General features: G+C 39.3%; 1 protein-coding gene across 2 annotated transcripts in view; it reads left to right on the top strand.

Annotated features, from left to right (window-relative positions):
• MAGI2 (membrane associated guanylate kinase, WW and PDZ domain containing 2) overlaps positions 1–24,244 on the top strand; it is a 1,480,053-nt gene that overhangs the window by 1,215,004 nt on the left and 240,805 nt on the right. The gene's annotated exons all lie outside the window — the stretch shown is intronic.

Below are 24,244 nucleotides of genomic sequence, written 5' to 3' on the forward strand. Positions count from 1 at the left end.
TTGAGACGGAGTCTCGCTCTGTCACCCAGGCTGGAGTACAGTGGCCGGATCTCAGCTCACTGCAAGCTCCGCCTCCCGGGTTTATGCCATTCTCCTGCCTCAGCCTCCCGAGTAGCTGGGACTACAGGCGCCCGCCACCTCGCCCGGCTAGTTTTTTGTATTTTTTAGTAGAGACGGGGTTTCACCGTGTTAGCCAGGATGGTCTCGATCTCCTGACCTTGTGATCCGCCCGTCTCGGCCTCCCAAAGTGCTGGGATTACAGGCTTGAGCCACCGCGCCCGGCCTAAGTCTGGATTTTAATTAATATTTTTTCCGATGTCTTGACTCAAGCATTCTATGCTGAAGGAATTATTGAAAGATTGACTAGCAGACTTTTGATGTAGCAATAAATATTTATGATCTGCTGAGTGTATTTTTATATTATTCATTGACTAAGTCCTTAGATCTCTTGCTTCCCTAGACCAGTAATTAGAGAGATGAAATACAAGTTTATGCTTTCTCTGTCAGTTTCATGAGTAGAATTCAAAATGGAAAGGGTAACAATCACATGCCCTCAACAGTCATTGATTACTGTTTATGTAGAAAAGTTAGCATGTCTGTGTAACTAAAACTGAAAATACAGTGTACAAAAAAGATATTATGTATCTGTTTCATGTGTTCTAGACCTAAGAAAACTAATTTATTTACAGTCAGCTAAAGGGCTAACTGCCCTTTCCATATTCAAGTCCATTATTTTCATTAAGATTATCCAACTGGCTATCAGTTAACTGGTATATCTAGTCCTATTACTAATAATTCTTCTGCCTTTTAGAATTCATGAAAAACTGAGACAAGATTTTCAAAGCTTCAGCATTTCATAAAATACCTTAAAATCATTTTCATTGTTTTCTTTATTGTACTTATTAGATGTTTATGACCTCAAGAGTTACATCCCCAGTCATCCTGATAGGCTTGGCATTTTGTTTTTCTTTTCTTCTGATTTGCTTGCTTTAGGACTTGGGCAGGCTAACTAGCCCATTCAAATATAGGTAATTCTGTCACTGAGTGATTCTTCCTATGGGCCACAACTTGTGAACAAACACAAGACTGTTATGTCAAGATAAAATATCATCTGGGTCCGCTGGCAAGATGGCCAAATAGGAACAGCTTCGATCTGCAGCTCCCAGCAAGATTGAGGCAGAAGGCAGGTGATTTCTGCATTTCCAACTGAGGCACCTCGTTCATCTCACTGGGACTAGTTAGACAGTGGGTGCAGCCCATGGAGGGTGAGCCAAAGTAGGGTGGGGCATCGCCTCTCCCGGGAAGTACAAGGGGTTGGGGAATTCTCTCCCCTACCCAAGGGAAGCCATGAGAGACTATACCAGGAGGAACGGTGCACTCCAGCCCAGATACTGTGCTTTTCCCACAGTCTTCACAACCAGCAGACAAGGAGATTCCCTCCAGTGCCTACCCCACCAGGGCCATGGGTTTCAAGCACAAAACTGGGCAGACATTTGGGCAGACACCAAACTAGCTGCAGAGTTTTTTTGTTGTTTTTTGTTTTTTTTTTCCATACCCCAGTGGAACCTGGAACACCAGCAAGACAGAACCATTCACTCCCCTGGAAAAGGGGCTGAAGCCAGGTAGCCAAGTGGTCTGGCTCAGTGGACCCCACCCCCACAGAGCCCAGCAAGCTAAGATCCACTGGCTTGAAATTCTCGCTGCCAGCACAGCAGTCTGACCCTGACCTGGGACGCTTGAGCTTGGTAGCGGGAGGGGTGTCCACCACTGCTGAAGCTTGAGTAGGTGGTTTTCCCCTCACAGTGTATACAAAGCTGCCAGGAAGGATGAACTGGGAGGATCCCACCGCAGCTCAGCAAGGCCACTGCAGCCAGACTGCCTCTCTAGACTCCTCATCTATGGGCAGGACATCTCTGAAAAAAAGGCAGCAGCCCCAGTCAGGGACTTATAGATAAAACCCCCATCTCCCTGGGACAGAGCTCCTGGGGGAAGGGGTGCCGTGGGCACAGCTTCAGCAGACTTAAATGTCCCTGCCTGACAGCTCTGAAGAGAGCAGTGGTTCTCCCAGCACAGCATTCAAGCTCTGCTAAGGGACAGACTGCCTCCTCAAGTGGGTCCCTGACCTCTGTGTATCCTGACTAGCAGACACCTCCCAGTAGGAGCTGACAGACACCTCATACAGAAGAGCTATGGCTGGCATCTGGTGGGTGACCCTCTGGGATGAAGCTTCCAGAGGAAGGAACAGGCAGCAAACTTTGCTGTTCTGTAGTATCCGCTGGTGATACCCAGGCAAACAGGGTCTGGAGTGGACCTCCAGCAGACTCCAGCAGACCTGTAGCAGAGGTCTGACTGTTAGAAGGAAAACAAACAGAAAGGAATAGTATCAGCATCAACAAAAAGAACGTCCACTCAGAGACCCTATCCTAAGGTCCCCAACATCAAGGACCAAAGGTAGATAAATCCATGAAGATGGAGAGAAACCAGTGCAAAAAGGCTGAAAATTCCAAAAACCAGAATGCCTCTTCTCCAAAGGATCACAACTCCTCACCAGCAAGGGAGCAAAACTGGGTGGAAAATGAGTTTGATGAATTGACAGAAGTACACTTCAGAAGATGGGTAATAACAAACTTCTCCAAGCTAAAGGAGCATGTTCTAACCCAATGCAAGGAAGCTAAAACCTTGAAGAAAGGTTAGATGATTTGTTAACCAAAATAAACAGTTTAGAGAAAATATAATTGACCTGATGGAGCTGAAAAACACAGCACGAGAGCTTCTTGAAGCATAAACAAGTATCAATAGCCAAATCGATCAAGTGGAAGAAAGTATATTAGAGATTGATATCAGCTCAATGAAGTAAAGCAAGAAGACAAGATTAGAGGAAAAAGAGTGAAAAGAAATGAACAAAGCCTCCAAGAAATATGGAACTATGTGAAAAGACCAAATCTACGTTTCTTTGGTGTACCTGAAAGTGATAGGGAGAATGGAACCAAGTTGGAAAACACTCTTCAGGATATCATCCAGGAGAACTTCCTCAACCTAGTAAGACAGGCTAACATTCAAATTCAGGAAATACAGAGAACACCACAAAGATACTCCTTAAAAGCAACCCCAACACACATAATCATGAGATTCACCAAGGTTGAAATGAAAGAAAAAATGTTAAGAGCAGCCTGAGAGAAAGGTTGGGTTACCCACAAAAGGAAGCCCATCAGACTAACAGCAGAGCTCTCTACAGAAACCCTACAAGCCAGAAGAGAGTAGGGGCCAATATTCAACATTCTTAAAGAATTTTCAACCCAGAATTTCATATCCAGCCCAACTAAGCTTCATAAATGAAGGAGAAATAAAATCCTTTCCAGACAAGCAAATGCTGAGAGATTTTGTCACCACCAGGCCTGCCTTACAAGAGCTCCTGAAGGAAGCACTAAATATGGAAAGGAAAAACCAGTACTGGCCACTGCAAAAACATGCCAAATTGTAAAGACCATTGACGCTATGAAGAAAATGCATCTACAAATGGGCAAAATAACTAGTTAGCATCATAAACACAGGATCAAATTCACACATAATAATATTAACCTTAAATGTAAATGAGCTAAATGCCCTAATTAAAAGACACAGACTGGCAAATTGGATAAAAAGTCAAGACCCATCAGTATGCTGTATTCAGTAGACCCATCTCATGTGCAAAGACACACATAGACTCAAAATAAAGGATGGAGGAAGATCTACCAAGCAAATGAAAAGCAGAAAACAAGCAGTGGTTGCAATCTTACTTTCTGATAAAACAGACTTTAAACCAACAAGGATCAAAAGAGACAAAGAAGGCCATTACATAATGGTAAAGGGATCAATTCATCAGGAAGAGCTAACTATCCCAAATATATATGCACCCAATACAGGAGCACCCAGATCCATAAAGCAAGTTCTTAGAGACCTAAAAAGAGACTTAGACTCCTGCACAATAATGGGAGACTTTAACGCCTCACTGTCAATATTAGACAGATCAATGAGACAGAAAATAACAAAGATATCCAGGACTTGAACTCAGGTCTGGACGAAGCAGACCTAGTAGACATCTACAGAACTCTCCACCCCAAATCAACAGAACATAATTCCTCTCAGAACCACGTCGCCCTTATTCTAAAATTGACTACATATTTGAAAGTAAAGCACTCCCCAGCAAATGCAAAAGAATGGAAATCATAAGTCTCTCAGACCACAGCACAATCAAACTAGAACTCAGTATTAAGAAACTCACTCAAAACCACACAACATCATGGAAACTGAACAACCTGTTCCTGAATGACTACTGGGTACATAACGAAATGAAGGCAGAATAAAGATGTTCTCTGAAACCAATGAGAATAAAGGACACAATGCACTAGAATCTCTGGGACACATTTAAGCAGTGTGTAGAGGGAAATTTATAGCATTATATACCCACAAGAGAAGGCAGGAAAGATCTAAAATTGACACCCTAACATCACAATTAAAAGAACTAGAGAAGCAAGAGCAAACAAACTCAAAAGCGAGAAGAAGGCAAAAAATAAGATCAGAGCAGAACTGAAGGAGACAGAGACACAAAAAAATCTTTAAAAACATCAGTGAATCTAGGAGCTGGTTTTTAGAAAAGGTCAGCAAAATAGATAGACTACTAGTCAGACTGATAAACAAGAAAAGAGAGAAGAATCAGATATATGCAGTAACAAATGATAAAGGGGATATCACCACCGATCCCACAGAAATACAAGGTACCATCAGAGAATAATATAAACAACTCTACCCAAGTAAACTAGAAAATCTAGAAGAAATGGATAAATTCCTGGACACATACACCATCCTAACACTAAACCAGGAAGAAGTCAAATCCCTGAATAGCCCAATGCCAAGTTCTGAAATTGAGGCAGTATATAATAGCCTACCAACAAAAAAAAAGTGAAGGACCAGACAGATTCAGAGCCAGATTCTGCCAGAGGTACAAAGAGGAGCTGATACCATTCCTTCTGAAACTATCCCAAACAACAGAAAAAAAAGGAATCATCCCTAACTCATTTTATGAGGCCAGCATCATCCTGCAACCGAAACCTGGCAGAGACACAACCAAAAAAGAAAATTTCAGGCCAATATCCCTGATGAACCTCAATGCAAAAATCCTCAATAAAATACTGGCACACCAAATCCAGCAGCACATCAAAAAGCTTACTGACCACAATCAAGTCGGCTTCGTCCCTGGGATGCAAGGCTGGTTCAGCATACGCAAATCAATAAACATAATGCATGACAAAAACCACGATTATCTCAATAGATGCAGAAAAGGTCTTTGATAAAATTCAACACCCCTTTATGCTAAACTCTCTCAATAAACTAGGTATTGATGGAATATATCTCAAAATAATAAGAGCTATTTATGACAAACCCACAGCCAATATCATACTGAATGGCCAAAAACTGGAAGCATTGCCTTTGAAAACTGGCACAAGACAAGGATGCCCTCTTTCACCACTCCTATTCAACATAGTATTGGAAGTTCTGGCCAGGGAAGTCAGACAAGAAAAAGAAATAAAGGCTATTCAAATAGAAAGAGAGGAAGTCAAATTGTCTCTGCTTGCAGATGACATGATGATATATTTAGAAAACCCCACCGTCTCAGCCCAAAATCCCCTTAAGCTGATAAGCAACTTCAGCAAAGTCTCGGGATACAAAATCAATGTGCAAAAATCACAAGCATTCCTATACACCAATAACAGACAAACAGAGTCAAATCATGAGTGAACTCCCAATCACAATTGCTACAAAGAGAATAAAATACCTAGGAATCCAACTTACAAGGGATGTGAAGGACCTCTTCAAGGAGAACTACAAACCACTGCTCAAGGAAATAAGATAGGACACAAATGGAAAACCATTCCATGCTCATGGATAGGAAGAATCAATATTGTGAAAATGGCCATACTGCCCAAAGTAATTTATAGATTCAATGCTACCCCCATCAAGCTACCATTGACTTTCTTCACTGAATTGGAAAAAACTACTTCAAATTTCATACAGAACCAAAAAAGAGCCCACACAGCCAAGGCAATCCTAAGCAAAAAGAACAAAGATGGAGACATCATGCTATCGGACTTCAAACTATACTACAAGTCTACAGTAACAGCATGGTACTGGTACGAAAACAGAGATATAGACCAATGGAACAGAACAGAGGCCTCAGAAATACCACCACATATCTACAACCATTTGATCTTCGACAAACTTGACAAACACAAACAATGGGGAAGGGATTCCCTACTTAATAAATGGTGTTAGGAAAACTGGCTAGCCATATGCAGAAAGCTGAAACTGGACCCCTTCCTTACACCTTATACAAAAATAAGTTCAAGATGGATTAAAGAGTTAAATGTTGAGACCTAACCACAAAAACCCTAGAAGAAAACCTAGGTAATACCATTCAGGACATAGGCATGGGCAAGGACTTCATGTCTAAAACACCAAAAGCAATGGCAACAAAAGCCAAAATCAACAAATGAGATCTAATTAAAGAGCTCTGCACAGCAAAAGGAACTATCATCAGAGTGAACAGGCAACCTAAAGAATGGGAGAAATTTTTTGCAATCTGTCCATCTGACAAAGGGCTAATATCCAGACTTAAACAAATTTATAAGAAAAATCAAACAACTCCATCAAAAAGTGGGTGAAGGATATGAACAGACACTTCTCAAAAGAAGACATTTATGCAGCCAACAAACATGAAAAAAAGCTCATCATCACTGGTCATTAGAGCAATGCAAATCAAAACCACCATGAGACACCATCTCATGCAGTTAGAATGGTGATGGTTAAAAAGTCAGGAAACAATAGATGCTGGAGAGGATGTGGAGAAATAGGAATGCTTTTATACTGTTGGTGGGAGTGTAATTAGTTTAACATTGTGGAAGACAGTGTGGCGATCCCTCAAGGATCTAGAACTAGAAATACCATTTGACTCAACAATCTCTTTACTGGGTATATATCTGAAAGATTATAAATCATTCTACTATAAGGACTCATGCACACATATGTTTATTGTGGCACTGTTCACAGTAGCGAAGACTTGGAACCAACCCAAATGCCCATCATGATAGACTGGATAAACAAAATGTGGCACATATACACCATGGAATACTATGCAGCCATTATAAAAGGATGAGTTCATGTCCTTTACAGGGACATGGACGAACTAGAAACCATCATTCTCAGCAAACTAACACAAGAACAGAAAACCAAACACCACATGTTCTCACTCATAAATGGGAGGTGAACACTGAGAACACATGGACATAGGGAGGGGAACGTCACACACTGGGGCCTGTTGGTGGGTGGGGGGCTGGTTGAGGGATAGCATTGGAGAAATACCTAATGTAGATGATGGGTTGAAGGGTGCAGCAAACCACCATGGCACATGTATACCTGTGTAACAAACCTGCACGTTGTGCACATGTACCCCAGAACTTAAAGTATAATTAAAAACACCATCTATGTTTACATTATGTAATACTATTCAGTTCAAGCAGTCAAATGTGAAATTAGATACACAAAATTTGAAGTGATTAATTTTAGTCTAAGTCTTAAGAAATGCCAAATAAATAGATGAAATGAATCTTGAAATTGTATAAGCTTATATAAACAAACATCCACATAGTTGGAAGACAAGTGTGAATGTAACCCCAAACCCACTAGGAATATGGCAGTTCAGTCATTTATAATTGTTGAACTTGACTCCTCTAAGCCACAGTTGCATCTTCTATGTCATGGGGACACTATATATTCTTCATCACACTACTTCAAGGATTAAAATAAATGAAGGTTCTGGAATGCTTGACTGACTTCTTGGCATGCAGTTCTTGTTCTTAGTAGTAGCTATAGTTATTATTAGCCAATATAGCCATTTCTCCCTGATCTCCAACAACATATTTATTCAGTAGAAAGGATTTAATTAGCTGTTTTGCATTATCTATACCAAAAAAGTAGCAAATTTAAAATATTTAAAATTTTGCTTTTCAGTTAATATGCCACCGCATGGTTATGATTTTTGCATTTTACAATTATTTGAAGGAACTTGATATAAAATAAAGTGCTAATGCTGTAATTATATAAAAATCATAGTAGATTTAGTTTTAAAAGCAAGAAATTTTCATTGTTTCTGACTCTGTTGTTAATCATATTTTGCTGGAATGGAAAATGTAACACAGAAATAAATTAACATACAGACATGTGGACCTATCTACATGTATATTTACATAGATACATGTTCAATAGTAGTACAGAGGGAGGGGGCAACTTAAAATCTTTGGTGATGCTTCTCTGCTCACTTATTCCAATCAGCTTCAGTAGGGTATAATAATTGTAACATTGCAAACAGCAGGGGATTAGATTGTTTTTCTCTGTGCCGTTTGTCTGTTGTGTCTGAGAATAAAATAATCTTCCATTGTCTGCAGTGAAATTGCTTCACATTTCCCTGAAACCCCTAGGCTAGTGACATTATTCATCCCCTTAAGAATCTGTGTGCAGTGTCTAACATGGAGAGGGTAGTGGTGGGTATACGCCCTATGGAGAAAGTAGTAGATGTCTGATAAAATAAGGTACCATATTGCTTTCCCTTTCTCTTCACATAAATCAGACAGATAATAACTATCTTTCTCTGGATTCCAAAATTTCAGTGCAGCCAAGACAAATTTTGTTCTTCCTTTTTGCCATGTGTTTGAGGGAGTTTTAATTGGCAATCCTTGGTGTATATGGCCCAATGAACAGGCTGACTCCTTGATACTTGTATAAAATATTGCTCTTTCTCAAACTGAAATTGGAAATAAAAGGGTCCAAGTTTGAACAATCAAAGTCTGTCAATGAAGATTCACATCTGCCAAGTCTATTTCCCTTTTAACAAGTTAGAAGGGCTCTCATCAAACCCTGGACCCATGTGTATGCAATATACAGTCATATTTTTATTTAGCACGGCACGTTTGTTCTTTCTGCCAGCCATTTTATGAAGCTCAGCAACTTAATGCTGCACCACTTCTGAAATCCATATGGGAGAAATATTCTGGCAGCCCTCATTTCAGCAAGGCAGCAGGGGCCCTGTAATTTCTCACAAATGAAGGGAGTGAAGGAGCAGATCAACATAATAGAATATGTTATACTACCAGTTAAGGCATGTTGATTGGCTTGCAATTGAAGCACTAGTCAGAACCCTTTCCAGAATTACCATGTAGGGTGATAGAGACCCAGGGGTGAGTGCTTCTCCAACCAAGCAGCTCCACCAGTAGACATCCTGCGACACCCAGTGTGGGTATTCAGGACTAGCACCCAGCTCACAATGCAGCAAACAGTACCTTTTTTCAAAAGCAATTCAAGATACCAACTTCTTAGAACGTTGTCTGGAGTTGGAGTCATGAAAGAGGGGTTTTTGGCCAGGCGCGGTGGCTCACACTGTAATCCCAGCACTTAGGAGGCCAAGGTGGGCGGATCATGAGGTCAAGAGTTCGAAACCAGCCTGGCCAACATGGTGAAACCCCGTCTCTACTACAAATACAAAAAAATTAGCCAGGCGTAGTGGCGTGCACCTGTAGTCCCAGATACTCGGGAGGATGAGGCGGGAGAATTGCTTGAACCCAGGACGTGGAGGTTGCAGTAAGCTGAGATCATGCCACTGCACTCCAGCCTGGGTGACAGAGTGAGACTCCGTCTCAAAAAAAAAAAAAAAAAAAAAAAAAAAAGGATTTTTTTCCCCCTCTTCTACGTCAATTTCATGGTATCAGAAACTAAATTCTACTTTCCTCTGGCTAAAAACACTGCTCTGGCTGGCTGTGTTGGCTCACGACTGCAATCCTACAATTTTTGGAGGCCAAGGTGGGCAGATTGCTTGAGTTCAGGAGTTCAAGACCAGCCTGGGCAACATGACAAAACTCCCATCTCTACCAAAATATACAAAAATTAGCCAGACATGGTGGCATAAGCCTATAGTCCCAGCTCCTTGGGGAGCTGAGGTGGGAAGATCAGTTGAACCCTGGAGGTCAAGACTGCAGTGAGCCAGGATAGTGCCACTACACTTCAGCCTGGATGACAGCAAAAATTTGTCTCAAATAAATATAAAAACACTGCTCTACGTGCCTTAAAAATGTGCATACATGCATAGCTCAGGTAGTAAACTCCCCCCCCCCCACACACACACAATTACAAAAACCTTCAACCATGTAGCAGGAGGTAGCAGTCTGAAATGAAACAGATGCATCCATCCTTTTTTCATCCCTTTCACTCTCTCTCCTTATTATTCATTTTTCTTGCTCAGTCAGAACTGCATGCTATTAACAGTTGCAGGTAGAGTTAGAATAAACTGTTGGAAAGTGTGACCAGAGACAGTTCCCAGCTACACCCCAGCCAGCTGTCCCCTCATTTCAGGGGAGGTTTGAAAGCCATTTGCTACACTATTTTGGAGTAAGGTCAAAAGATGGCGACAGGTTGTGCCATGCTGGCCTCTAGGAGCCATTTCTGCAAAAACGAATCATGCTTGTTCAGGAATACAATTACAGCGTTTGAAAATAAGCATGCATGTTGCTTCGTGTCCACATAAAATGATGACTCTTTCTTGTAAGGTATTTTTGTAACTAGAGTTTTGGTTTTTGGAGTGGGGTTTGGGGACGGTTAATAAGTGGCTGAGTCCGCAGGTGTGTCCATAACACACAGAAGAGCACAGGGGAATGCTACAACCCATTTTTATCTTGCTTTCATAAACTTTTAGGGTTTTAAGATTTCTTCTTGAAAATCTTTTGGGTTCTTTTCTAGTAACCTATTTTTATGTTATACGACCCCTCTGATAAAATGTTTGTTACTTTTTGCTTAGAATTCACTACATTCTTTAGAGAAATGACAGATTCACTGACCATTTTATGCTATTGAATTCCCAACGTGAGCAAGCTATAGAAAGCCAGTGCTTTTTGGAGCTTTGCAAGAAACAGTCTTTTGTGCTTTCTTTTTGTGGCTTTACTTATAGTTTTTAATCTGAAGTGTTGTTTCATCTTTGCCAGATCAGCAAATAATCAGTGCTTTAGATTCTCTTAGAATGTATTTTCTGTTTCCTTTTCAACAAAGTAAAGTGCAAGTATTTAAATATATCTTACCACTCAATGCCAAACACAAAGGAAATGTAAATACATCGTTGGACTCATTCACATCTGGTAGGGAGTAATTGTGGGATGTGTGCTGCTTAATCATAATTTAAAAAAAAAAAAACAAGCTTTTAATTCAGCATCTGCACTGGGTTACACAGATGAAATTGTAAAATGTGATTAAGAAGCCTTTCATTCTTTTGAGAAATAAGTGGCTACTCCAATATCTTAGTATCCTTCTGCCTATAGATAAGAGTGTCGCAGTCACTGGCTACTTTTGTAGAAAATCAGAGAAGTTCAAGATAAGCCCCAAGAGGCTTATCACTTACCTGTTTAACTACACTACTGAAATTTCCCCATGCCTTATATGAATTCAGTAGGAGAGCTTTCCACATTTTCATCAGATGTGGGAACTCTTAAAGCTGCACCTTAGAAGTTGTCTTTTCTGACTTCTGCATTTTACATGAAAAGAAATTAGACCAAGAAAAGTTAAATACTTCACCCAAGATCACACAGCTATTGAAAAAATTTATACTAGAGCTTATGTTTTGTGATGGTTGTAAGTTGTGTGGGTTATAATGCCCTGTCACCTCCCACCTCGGCCTTCTCCTAGCTCTCTTCCAAGCAGCTTATTTTGGAGGATTGCAGAAAATGGACCTAGCAACTTCAGTGGATTCCCTGATTCCCCTGTTTGCAATTATCTGCTTCACTGCCTCCCTCCATTAACTTAGCTAATCAAAAGAATACTGCAGTTCATCTCTCAATTTTCACATTCGGGAATTAAAGATTATTTTACCCAGCATTCTGACCAATAATAAGCTGAGAGAAGCAAAAGGGTCCTCAAGTCAAAATACATCCTGGACTGCTTGAAATTATTAGCATTTGTGTTGAAGTCTTGGATTCACTTCCTCAATCTTTCCTAATTATCAATGTGACTTTAGAGAAGTTACTTCACTTCTCCTAGGTTCAGTTTCCCATGTATCAAGTACAGATAACAATGGCTATCTTAGATGGGTTAAGGATTAGGTAAGAGTTTGTAAATGCCAGATAAATATTAAGTGTATTAAAATGGTAGTCAATGCTGTTAGTGTGGTTAAATGGATTGAAGAATCTCGCTGTCAGAAAGAGTAACACACAGGAAGAAGAATTTACATTCAGCTAATGGAGGCAGTCAGAAAGGTGGTTTAAAAGGTAAGGCTGGCCTTAAAGGGTAACAAGCACTTGTTAGTGGGGACAAAGCAAGGAGAGAAGCAGAAACAAGAGCACAGAAACTGGAAAGAAAATATGGTGTTGGGGGCACGGCCCAAAGCTGGGGCCAACTGAAGCACAGAGTAGGCTGGAAAAAGCAGGAGACAATAAAAATGTGAACTGAGAGCCTCATATGTCATGCTAAAAAGTTTGGACTGAACTCTGTCTCTATCAGCAGGCACTAAAAGATGCTAAGTGAAAAGGGCATTAGAGTGTATGGTATAGAGGATGAGTTGAGAAGGAAGCAGGTAGAAGGCAGTATCTAATGCTTTGCAGCCAATGGATATGGAGAATATGAAGACTATTCACACCCTCCCGATTCTTGAGCCAATCCTGACCAGAAGTGGAGATTTATCAATGTCTTATGTATTCCCAGAGGTCAAAATGGGGTGACACTTGGGAACCCCATTACCCCACAAGCTCACTTGATCATGCCATATGTTGGCCTTCTCTTTGCTATTTCCCGAGTCATTCCCTCTATGACATCAGGAAGCCCAGCTAAGAGACTATTGCAGAAGTTCATATAATAGATGGCAAGCATCTCATCTCAGGTAGTGGTGGTAGAAAAAAGGAAGGAAGCAATCAGTTGAAAAGCTGTCTAAATCCCATTACTGGGTATATATCCCAAAGAAAATAAATCGTTCTGCCAAAAAGACACATGCACTCGTATGTTCATCGCAGTGCTGTTCACAATAGCAAAGGCATGTAATCAATCTATGTGCCCTTCAGTGGTGGATTGCATAAAGAACATGTGGTACATATATACCATGGAATACTACACAGACATACACAAAATGCTCTTTACAGCAACATGGATGCAGCTGGAGATTATAATCCTGAGTTAAGACAAGAACAGAAAACCAAATACTACATGTTCTCACTTATAAGTGGGAGCTAAATACCGGATATTCATGGACATAAAGACGTCAACGATAGACACTGGGGACCACTAGACAGGGGAGGGAGAGATTGGAGTAAGGACTGAAAAACCTCCCTATTGGGCACTATGCTTACTACCTGGGTGATGGGATCAGTCATATCCCAAACCTCAGCCTCGCACCGTATACCCATGTACAAACCTACACATGTATCCCCTGAATCTGAAATTTAAAAGTTGAAATTTTTAAAAATAAAAGTTATCCAAGAGCTAGAATCTAAGAGACTTTGTGTTCGAATTTTAAAGTGAAGAAGATAGTTTCAAGATCATCTGGTTCAATCCTCTTTTTATAACATGATGCCCAGCTCATAGTAGTTGAATACGTGTAAATCTTTGCTGAATAAATTAATGAATAAGTGAGGAATAAGACCTAGGAAGTGTTGATACCACTAGTTATTAGCATACCTGGCATAAAGAACATAAACCCCCTGACTTCTAAGTCAGTGCTCTGACAGCCTCATATGTCATGCTAGAAAGTTTGGCCTGAACTCTGTCTCTATGAGCAGGCATTAAAGGATGTTAAGTGAAAGGAACGACAGAGTGTATGGTATGGAAGATGAGTTGATAGCAAAGCAGGTAGAAGGCAATATCTAGTGCTTTGCAGCCATTATGCTACACTTGGGCTCATAATATATAGAAAATTACTAAGAAAGTCATTGCCTAAACCTTATTTTTATTCACAGTGTCATTTATAAAGTAGCACGTAAGAACGAAGATTCTTCTAATGAAGGAATTTTCTATCCCTTACACCTTTTACACCTAAGTATCTGTTTTTGTATTTCTATTAATACATAATTTGATGGGCATGTATAATAATGCTATCTGCGAGACTGATGTGTAAAGTCAGTAGAGCCGTGGTAGGATCCAGAACCTCCAAAATGGAATTCTCCAATTAATGGCTGTTTTTATAACTGTCACTCTAAGGGGACCATCTGGGGATTTTAGAAACTGCTTCAAATTATTTTAAAGGGGATCCAACTTCAACTCTACTAGTATGACATACCACAGTGTTTCACTTTGGGGAATAAATTGTATCAAGAGCAGTTATTTTCCATTTAACTGATGTGGCGAGTAGCACACCCCCAAAAGTACATGTCAGTATTATATGTTTGTGGGGGTTGTGGAGTAGACTCAGAATGGATGTACAATATTATAATAAAATTATGTATTATGATTTAAAACACAAATTAATATAAGCTGCAGAAAATAGAGCTCTATTAAATCTTATTAACTGAGAGGAAACTTTAAAAATAATAATTTTTAATGTAGAGTGCATGTAATTGGTAGGATGGGAGTTGTCAGGATTTTTTTATTTTTTTAAATCAAAAATCTGGGTGGCAGTTGAGCAAGGGCATGCCCAAGATGGCCAAATAGGAATAGCTCCAGCCTCCAGCTCCCAGCATGAGTGACACAGAAGACGAGTGATTTCTGCATTTTCAACTGAGGTGCAGACCGACACCTCACACCTCACATGGCAGGGTACACCCCTGAGATGAAGCTTCCAGAGCAAGAATCAGACAGCAACACTCGCTGTTCAGCAATATTCTATCTTCTGCAGCCTCCGCTGCTGATACCCAGGCAAACAGGGTCTGGAGTGGACCTCAAGCAAACTCCAACAGACCTACAGCTGAGGGTCCTGACTATTAGAAGGAAAACTAACAGGAAGGACACCCACACCAAAACCCCATCAGTACGTCACCATCATCAAAGACCAAACGCAGATAAAACCACAAAGATGGGGGAAAAGCAGTGCAGAAAAGCTGGAAATTCAAAAAATCAGAGGGCATCTCTCCCTCCAAAGGAACGCAGCTCATCACCAGCAACGGAACAAAGCTGGACGGAGAATGACTTTGACTAGTTGAGAGAAGAAGGCTTCAGTCAATCAAACTTCTCAGAACTAAAGGAGGAACTACGTAACCAGCGCAAAGAAACTAAAAACCTTGAAAAAGGAATCAATAAATGGATAACTAGAATAATCAATGCAGAGAAAACCTTAAAAGAACTAATAGAGATGAAAACCATAACACGAGAACTACGTGACAAATGCACAAGCTTCAGTAACCAACTCAATCAACTGGAAGAAAGAGTATCAGCGATTGAAGATCAAATGAATGAAATGAAGCGAGAAGAGAAATATAGAGAAAAAAAAGTAAAAAGAAATGAACAAAGCCTCCAAGAAGTATGGGATTATCTGAAAAGACCAAATCTACGTTTTACTGGTGTGCCTGAAAGTGACGGGGAAAATGAAACCAAGTTGGAAAACACTCTGCAGGATGTCATCCAGGAGAACGTCCCCAACCTAGTAAGGCAGGCCAACATTCAAATTCAGGAAATACAGAGAACACCTCGAGAAGAGCAACTCCAAGACACATAATTGCCAGATTCACCAAAGTTGAAATGAAGGAAAAAATGTTAAGGGCAGCCAGAGAGAAAGGTCGGGTTACACACAAAGGGGAGCCCATCAGACTAACAGCAGATCTCTTGGCAGAAACTCTCCAAGCCAGAAGAAAGTGGGGGCCAATATTCAACATTTTAAAGAAAAGAATTTTCAACCCAGAATTTCATATCCAGTCAAACTAAGTTTCATAAGTGAGGGAGAAATAAAATCCTTTACAGACAAGCAAATGCTTAGAGATTTTGTCACCACCAGGCCTGCCCTACAAGAGATCCTGAAGGAAGCAGTAAACATGGAAAGGAACAACAGATACCAGCCACTGCAAAAATATGTCAAAATGTAAAGTCCATCGATGCTAGGAAGAAACTGCATCAACTAGCAAGCAAAATAACCAGCTAATATCATAATGACAGGATCAAGTTCATACATAACAATATTAACCTTAAATGTAAATGGACTAAATGCTCCAATTAAAAGACATAGACTAGCAAATTGGAAAGAGTCAAGACCCATCAGTTTGCTCTATTCAGGATACCCATCTCACATGCAGAGACACACATAGGCTCAAAATAAAGGGATGGAGAAAGATTTACCAAGCAAATGGAAAACAAAAAAAAAGGAGGGGTTGCAATCCTAGTCTTTAAACCATCAAAGATCAAAAGAGACAAAGAAGGCCATTACATAATGGTAAAGGGATCAATTCATCAGGAAGAGCTAACTATCCTAAATATATATGCACCCAATACAGGAGCACCCAGATTCATAAAGCAAGTCCTTAGAGACTTACAAAGAGACTTAGACTCCCATACAATAATAATGGGAAACTTCAACACCCCACAGTCAACATTAGACAGATCAACGAGACAGAAAGTTAACAAGGAAACCCAGGAATTGAACTCAACTCTGCACCAAGCAGACCTAATAGACATCTACAGAACTCTCCACCCCAAATCAACAGAATATACATTCTTCTCAGCACCACATTGCACTTATTCCAAAATTGACCACATAGTTGGAAGTAAAGCTCTCTTCAGCAAATGTAAAAGAACAGAAATTATAACAAACTGTCTCTCAGACCACAGTGCAATCAAACTAGAACTCAGGACTAAGAAACTCAATCAAAACCACTCAATTACATGGAAACTGAACAACCTGCTCCTGAATGACTAGTGGGTACATAACGAAATGAAGGCAGAAATAAAGATGTTCTTTGAAACCAATGAGAACAAAGATACAACATACCAGAATCTCTGGGACACATTTAAAGCAGTGTGTAGAGGGAAATTTATAGCACTAAATGTCCACAAGAGAAAGCAGGAAAGATCTAAACTTGACATCTTAACATCACAATTAAAAGAACTACAGAAGCAAGAGCAAACACATTCAAAAGCTAGCAGAAGGCAAGAAATAACTAAGATCAGAGCAGAACTGAAGGAGATAGAGACACAAAAAACCCTCCAAAAAATCAATGAATCCAGGAGCTGGTTTTTTGAAAAGATCAACAAAACTGATAGACCGCTAGCAAGACTAATAAAGAGAAAAGAGAGAAGAATCAAAGAGACGCAATAAAAAATGATAAGGAGGATATCACCACCAACCCGACAGAAATACAAACTACCATCAGAGAATACTATAAACACCTCTATGCAAATAAACTAGGAAACCTAGAAGAAATGGATAATTTCCTGGACACTTACACTCTCCCAAGACTAAACCAGGAAGAAGTTGAATCCCTGAATAGACCAATAGCAGACTCTGAAATTGAGGCAATAATTAATAGCCTACCAACCAAAAAAAGTCCAGGACCAGACAGATTCACAGCCGAATTCTGCCGGAGGTACAAGGGGAAGTTGATACCATTCCTTCTGAAACTATTCCAATCAACTGAAAAAGAGGGAATCCTCCCTAACTCATTTTACGAGGCCAACATCATCCTGATACCAAAGCCTGACAGAGATACAACAAAATAAGAGAATTTTAGACCAATATCCCTGATGAACATCGATGCAATAATCCTCAATAAAATACTGGCAAACCAAATCCAGTAGCATATCAAAAAGCTCATCCACCACCATCAAGTGGGCTTCATCCCTGGGATGCAAGGCTGGTTCAACATATGCAAATTAATAAACGTAATCCAGCATATAAACAGAACCAAAGACAAAAACCACATGTTTATCTCAATAGATGCAGAAAAGGCCTTTGACAAAATTCAACAGCCCTTCATGTGAAAAACTCTCAATAAATTCGGTATTGATGGAACGTATCTCACAATAATAAGAGCTATTTATGACAAACCCACAGCCAATATCATACTGAATGGGCAAAAACTGGAAGCATTCCCTTTGAAAACTGGCACAAGACAGGGATGACCTCTCTCACCACTCCTATTCAACATAGTGTTGGAAGTTCTGGTCAGGGCAATCAGGCAAGAGAAAGAAATCAAGGGTATTCAGTTAGGAAAAGGAGAAGTCAAATTGTCCCTGTTTGCAGATGACATGATTGTATATTTAGCAAACCCCATTGTCTCAGCCCAAAATCTCCTTAAGCTGATAAGCAACTTCAGCAAAGTCTCAGGATACAAAATCAATGTGCAAAAATCACAACCATTCTTATACACCAGTAACAGACAGAGAGCCAAATCATGAATGAACTCCCATTCACAATAGCTTCAAAGAGAATAAAATACCTAGGAATCAAACTTACAAGGGATATAAAGGAACTCTTCAAGGAGAACTATAAACCACTGCTCAGTGAAATAAAAGAGGACACAAACAAATGGAAGAACAATGCTCATGGATAGGAAGAATCAATATTGTGAAAATGGCCATACTGCCCAAGGTAATTTATAGATTCAATGCCATCCCCATTAAGCTACCAATGACTTTCTTCACAGAATTGGAAAAAACTGCTTTAAAGTTCATATGGAACCAAAAAAGACCCAGCATTGCCAAGACAATCCTAAGCCAAAAGAACAAAGCTGGAGGCATCACGCTACCTGACTTCAAACTATACTACAAGGCTACAGTAACAAAAACAGCATGGTACTGGTACCAAAACAGAGATACAGACCAATGGAACAGAACAGAGTCCTCAGAAATAATACCACACATCTACAACCATCTGATCTTTGACAAACCTGACAAAAACAAGAAATGGGGAAAGGATTCCCTATTTAATAAATGGTGCTGGGAAAATTGGCTAGCCATAAGTAGAAAGCTGAAACTGGGTCCTTTCCTTACTCCTTATACAAAAATTAATTCAAGATGGATTAAAGACTTAAATGTTAGACCTAAAACCATAAAAACCCTAGAAGAAAACCTAGGTGATACCATTCAGGACATAGGCATGGGCAAGGACTTCATGTCTAAAACACCAAAAGCAATGGCAACAAAAGCCAAAATTGACAACTGGGATCTAATTAAACTAAAGAGCTTCTGCACAGCAAAAGAAACTACCATCAGAGTGAACAGGCAACCTACAAAACGGGAGAAAATTTTTGCAATCTACTTATCTAACAAAGGGCTAATATCCAGAACCTATAAAGAACTCAATTAAATTTACAAGAAAAAAACAACCCCATCAAAAAGTGGGCAAAGGATATGAAGACACTTCTCAAAAGAAGACATTCATACAACCAACAGACACATGAAAAAATGCTCATCATCACTCGCCATCAGAGAAATGCAAATCAAAACCACAATGAGATACCATCTCACACCAGTTAGAATGGCAGTCATTAAAAAGTCAGGAAACAACAGGTGCTGGAGAGGATGTGGAGAAATAGGACACTTTTACACTGTTGGTGGGACTGTAAACTAGTTCAACCATTGTGGAAGACAGTGTGGCGATTCCTCAAGGATCTAGAACTAGAAATACCATTTGAACCCAGCCATCCCATTACTGGGGATATACCCAAAGGATTATAAGTCATGCTGCTATAAAGACACATGCACACATATGTTTATTGCAGCACTATTCACAGTAGCAAAGACTTGGAATCAACCCAAATGTCCATCATGACAGACTGGATTAAGAAAATGTGGCACATATACACCATGGAATACTATGCAGCCATAAAACAGGATGAGTTCGTGTCCTTTGTAGGGACATGGATGCAGCTGGAAACCATCATTCTGAGCAAACTATCACAAGAACAGAAAACCAAATGCCGCATGTTCTCACTCATAGGTGGGAATTGAACAATGAGATCACTTGGACACAGAAAGGGGATCATCACACACCAGGGCCTATTGTGGGGAGGGGACGGGGGGAGGGATAGCATTAGGAGATATACCTAATGTAAATGATGAGTTAATGGGTGCAGCACACCAACATGGCACATGTATACATATGTAACAAACCTGCACATTGTGCACATGCACCCTAGAACTTAAAGTATAATAAAAAAAAAATCTGGGTAACTTGGCAAAAACAGAAGTTAGAAACACTAAACTGGAGGTAGTACATTTAGCTATGAAATCTTTTCTGGTTTCCTCTGACTAAATCTTTCCATCCTTTATTCAGTGAGAATCTATCCTAAATACCTGAAGAATTCTCAACATAGTAATGATGCTCTGTATATAGTGCAGAGAAATCTTGGAACGGGTAGAACTCCCACAAAGGAACAAAGTCTGAGATGCATTTGCAAGCCTCAGACATGAGATAGGAGCAATGTCAGGAGGAGTGATGAAAGATACCTTTGAAGACGTGAGGAAGGAAATGAATTAGTAGGCATGAATTCATACATAGAAAGGAAGGGCACTTGAGGGTAAAAGGATAGCAGAATTTAACTAGAGGCAAGTAACAATTTGTAAGTTGTGAGTAGTGAAGATACCAGCTTCACAAGAATAACTTATTGGGTGGTGAAGACAAAGATAAGTTGGAAAGACTTAAACAGTTGATCAAGAGATCAAGTGGTTTGAACTTAATAGAGTAGACTGTAAGATGAGAATTGACTAGGAAGTAAATTAGTCTGGTCCAAGGTGGTGTTTAAGGAAGGCAGAGAAGGAGTGGTAAGTGAGAGATGTTGAAAAGAAGATTCTGTAGGCCACAGTGACTCAAAGAATGCGGGGGTAGAAGAAAGAGGTATAAAAATAACTAATTAAAGCAATGCTTTATGTAGAGTGCCCTATTTTATCCAAAATGATGATGTATCCTATTCTGTATTTTGATTCCCATGACTAAGAAAGAAAAAATTATCTTAGAACATCTTTTCATACAGGACAGCAGTTTTAAAGCTCCTGCTTCAACAAACTCATTCTACCTCACTTGCACTTTGAAATTCCATAAATGGCATTTAGGTTGTTTGAGACCAGACCTGTGGGACACCTAACTCATCACTCACACTCAATCTGACCAACAGGCCTAAAACTAACCTAAATATGGCCTGAAGTGAATGACCATTTAGGAAACAAAGTAAACTTTCCAGCAATATAGTAATGAAAATATATGCTTAGCTTTCAAAAGAAATGTATCTTATTTTTAATGCAGAAAAATTTTATAAAATTATAAGTATTTTCACAAGGATGATCTCATTTTCACAGTAGCTCTGCAAAAGAGGAAACGGAGGAGATATTTTTATTCTCATTTTATAAAAGAAGAAATTGAGAGATGGGGAGATCAAGTGTCTCTTCCAATTCTCCCTCTCAAGTAGGCCAACAGGTTAGGGCCAGAGCCAGTCTTCCTGATGACGTCCCTTTCTATGCTCTTAAACCCAATCTGTCTGAGGACTTGGCATGGCACTGTCAGATGACATATACCAGGTGTCTTATATTTTTATTTCACGACATGTAAATGACATTTATACAGCACAGTCTATAAATATTCTACCCAATGAATTCTATCTGAACAAGCAAATGTTTGCTGACATCCCCATCTACAAGAGTTTTGGCCATGACTTATTATCTAGACATCTATATATTTTTTTTAAAGTGGGCAGTTGAGTACTGTCAAGTTGTTATATAGTTTTGTCCTGTGATAACTGGTCACTCATCTTTTGCATTCAGAAATCTTCTATCTTCATAAAGATATTGTTGCAGGGTTCTTTCTCACTTGCCTGATGACTTGAAAAATTGCTGTGAGTGGAAAATACCCATAAATTGTAAAAGGCAGTCTAAGAAACACAAATAGTTCTCACTCTGTTTCTAAATAGCAAGATCACATTAAAACTCAAAAATAGATAACATTAATCACTATAATTCAAACAACTACTCTTTAGACCTGGCAGGGAACCTTGAGAGCTTTCAACATGACCCTTAGTTCTTTTTTCCTATGAAATTCTGGCAGAGCAGAGGGAAGGAGAGAGCACGCTTGGGGACTAAGGAGTCTGTTAACAATGATTAAGGTTTGGGAGAGCATTAGAGGAAGTGGCATTTGTTCCCTTTCTCACTTTTACTTGGCCATTCAGAAACCCATCATTTCCACAATCATCTTTGACTGTAACTGTTGTGGGAATATCTTGGTAGGACTGTCCTGATTTTATGGAAGAATGTAACGAAGGACAAATAGTAATTACTGAAATAGCAATCATCTGTTGCATAATAATTTATAGCTTAGAAACCGTTTCACCTGTATGATCTCATTCGTTGTTTCCCATAGAACAATAAGCTGCTGTTACTATTGCTCATCATTACTTCTAAAGAATCGGAGTCACAGAGGATTGAAGCCAGTTTGGGAAAGTTATACAGCTAGTAAGTGATGAAACTAGAACTCAGACCAAAGTCTTTCGACCTCATATCCCATGTGATCTCTACTATACCTTACAGCCTCCTAAACCTAAGGAGAATGTTGGATCAAGAATGAAAGTAGACATCAAAAATAGTCAATGAGTTTAAAAAAAAAAAAAAAAAACTCACTGAATAGGAAGATTGAGGAAACGAGGCATACCTAAGAGAAAATCCAAAAGGCCAATAAACATGAAAAGATGCTCACCCTCACTGGCAATCTGGGAAATGCAAATCAAAACTATGATCACATCCATTAGATTAGTAAAAATTAAGTATGAGAATACCAAGTACTATGTCAGATGTAAAGCAATGAAAATTTCAACACACTACCGATGGGAGTGTCAATTGATATGACCTCTTTTGTCAGCTGTTTGCCATTATCTAACAAAGTTGAAGATGCACATGGTCTGTGCCAGCACAGGGTTCATGGCAGAGTTATTTTCAATAGCCACAAATTTGTCATAACTCCAGTGTCCACTAACAAAAGAATGGATGAATGTTATTAAGTAGTAATATAGCCATCAATAAATACTATATTATGATGAAAACTAATGAACTAGAGGCACAAGTATCAAAATAAATATCACAAACATATTTTAAGAAAAGTTATAGAATATTAAAATATATACCGTTTACAAAAGGCTTAAAATATGTAAAAATACTTTCCAGGGATTATTATTTAGGGATTAGATACTATTTAGAGATATTATTTTTATGGACACCTAGATATGATATAAACTATAAAGTATATGTAAATAACAAACCTCAAGTAGGACATTGGTTACCTTGGAAAGGGCTGTAAAGGAAAGCAAGTTGGGGGAGAGGTGCTAGCCACGGGAGATTCAACTAAAACAAGCAATGTTCCAGTCATTAAGTTGGATGTTAGTATACAAGTATTTGTTGTTCTTTCAACCTTTTAAATGTGGAAAATAATATAACATTAAAACTAAAAGAAACAGGAGGAGAAAAAAATAGTCTATCTGAATTAGACACTTCTCTGGGATACTGAGATGAACAGAATCAATTAAAAACGATGCCCAAAGCATCCCCAGCTGCCACAGGCTGATGAGGAATTATAAGAGCAGTGAGGGAATGTCCACTCCAATTCAGTTCTGAGCCATGGACCCACGTTCCAGCCTCCACACCAGTACCCTCCCTGATAGACATTATGGAAAAGTGAAGTTTCATCTGACCAATCACATAGGTTGTGACATTTTCTAGAGGCAGACCTAATCTGGATCCCTGAAAATGTCTGCTTGACCTTTCTGTCAATTTGGGAAGAGGGACTGTTAATTAAGACAATGCTGTTAATTGTTTTATTCATTTTATGTTATACACCTACAAAAGACCAGAAAAGTAGTCAACTCTAAAAGTTCAACTCTGTTTTTCATTTTTGATGTTTGCAAGCTTGCTGGGCAAGGATGTCTTAGAATGAAATCCCTAGCCATTTGCACCTCCCATTCCAGAATTATTCTGATAAACTGATGTGTTCTGAGTTGTTTATTTGACAATCTGTGAAAACATGTCTTTTCATCCCTAATATACTCCTCAGCATAGTCAGGCACAATCTCAATTTGCAAGTTCAATTTTCAAGTATTATGGTTTGTGAAGATAAAAATAACAATCCATGATAAAATAGTTCTCCAAAAATAAAATTGTTATTCATACATAATTGAAAATTTTTTAAAACATTTATCTCAAACAGCCATGATTTTCTGCATTTTAAGCAGGAAAAAATTATTTCTCTGAACATGTTTTATAATGAATAATTTGCATTCAGGGCATTTCTAATCTA

The sequence above is a fragment of the Theropithecus gelada genome, chromosome 3 (genome assembly GCF_003255815.1).
Source record: "Theropithecus gelada isolate Dixy chromosome 3, Tgel_1.0, whole genome shotgun sequence".
Classification (NCBI taxonomy): Eukaryota; Metazoa; Chordata; class Mammalia; order Primates; family Cercopithecidae; genus Theropithecus; species Theropithecus gelada.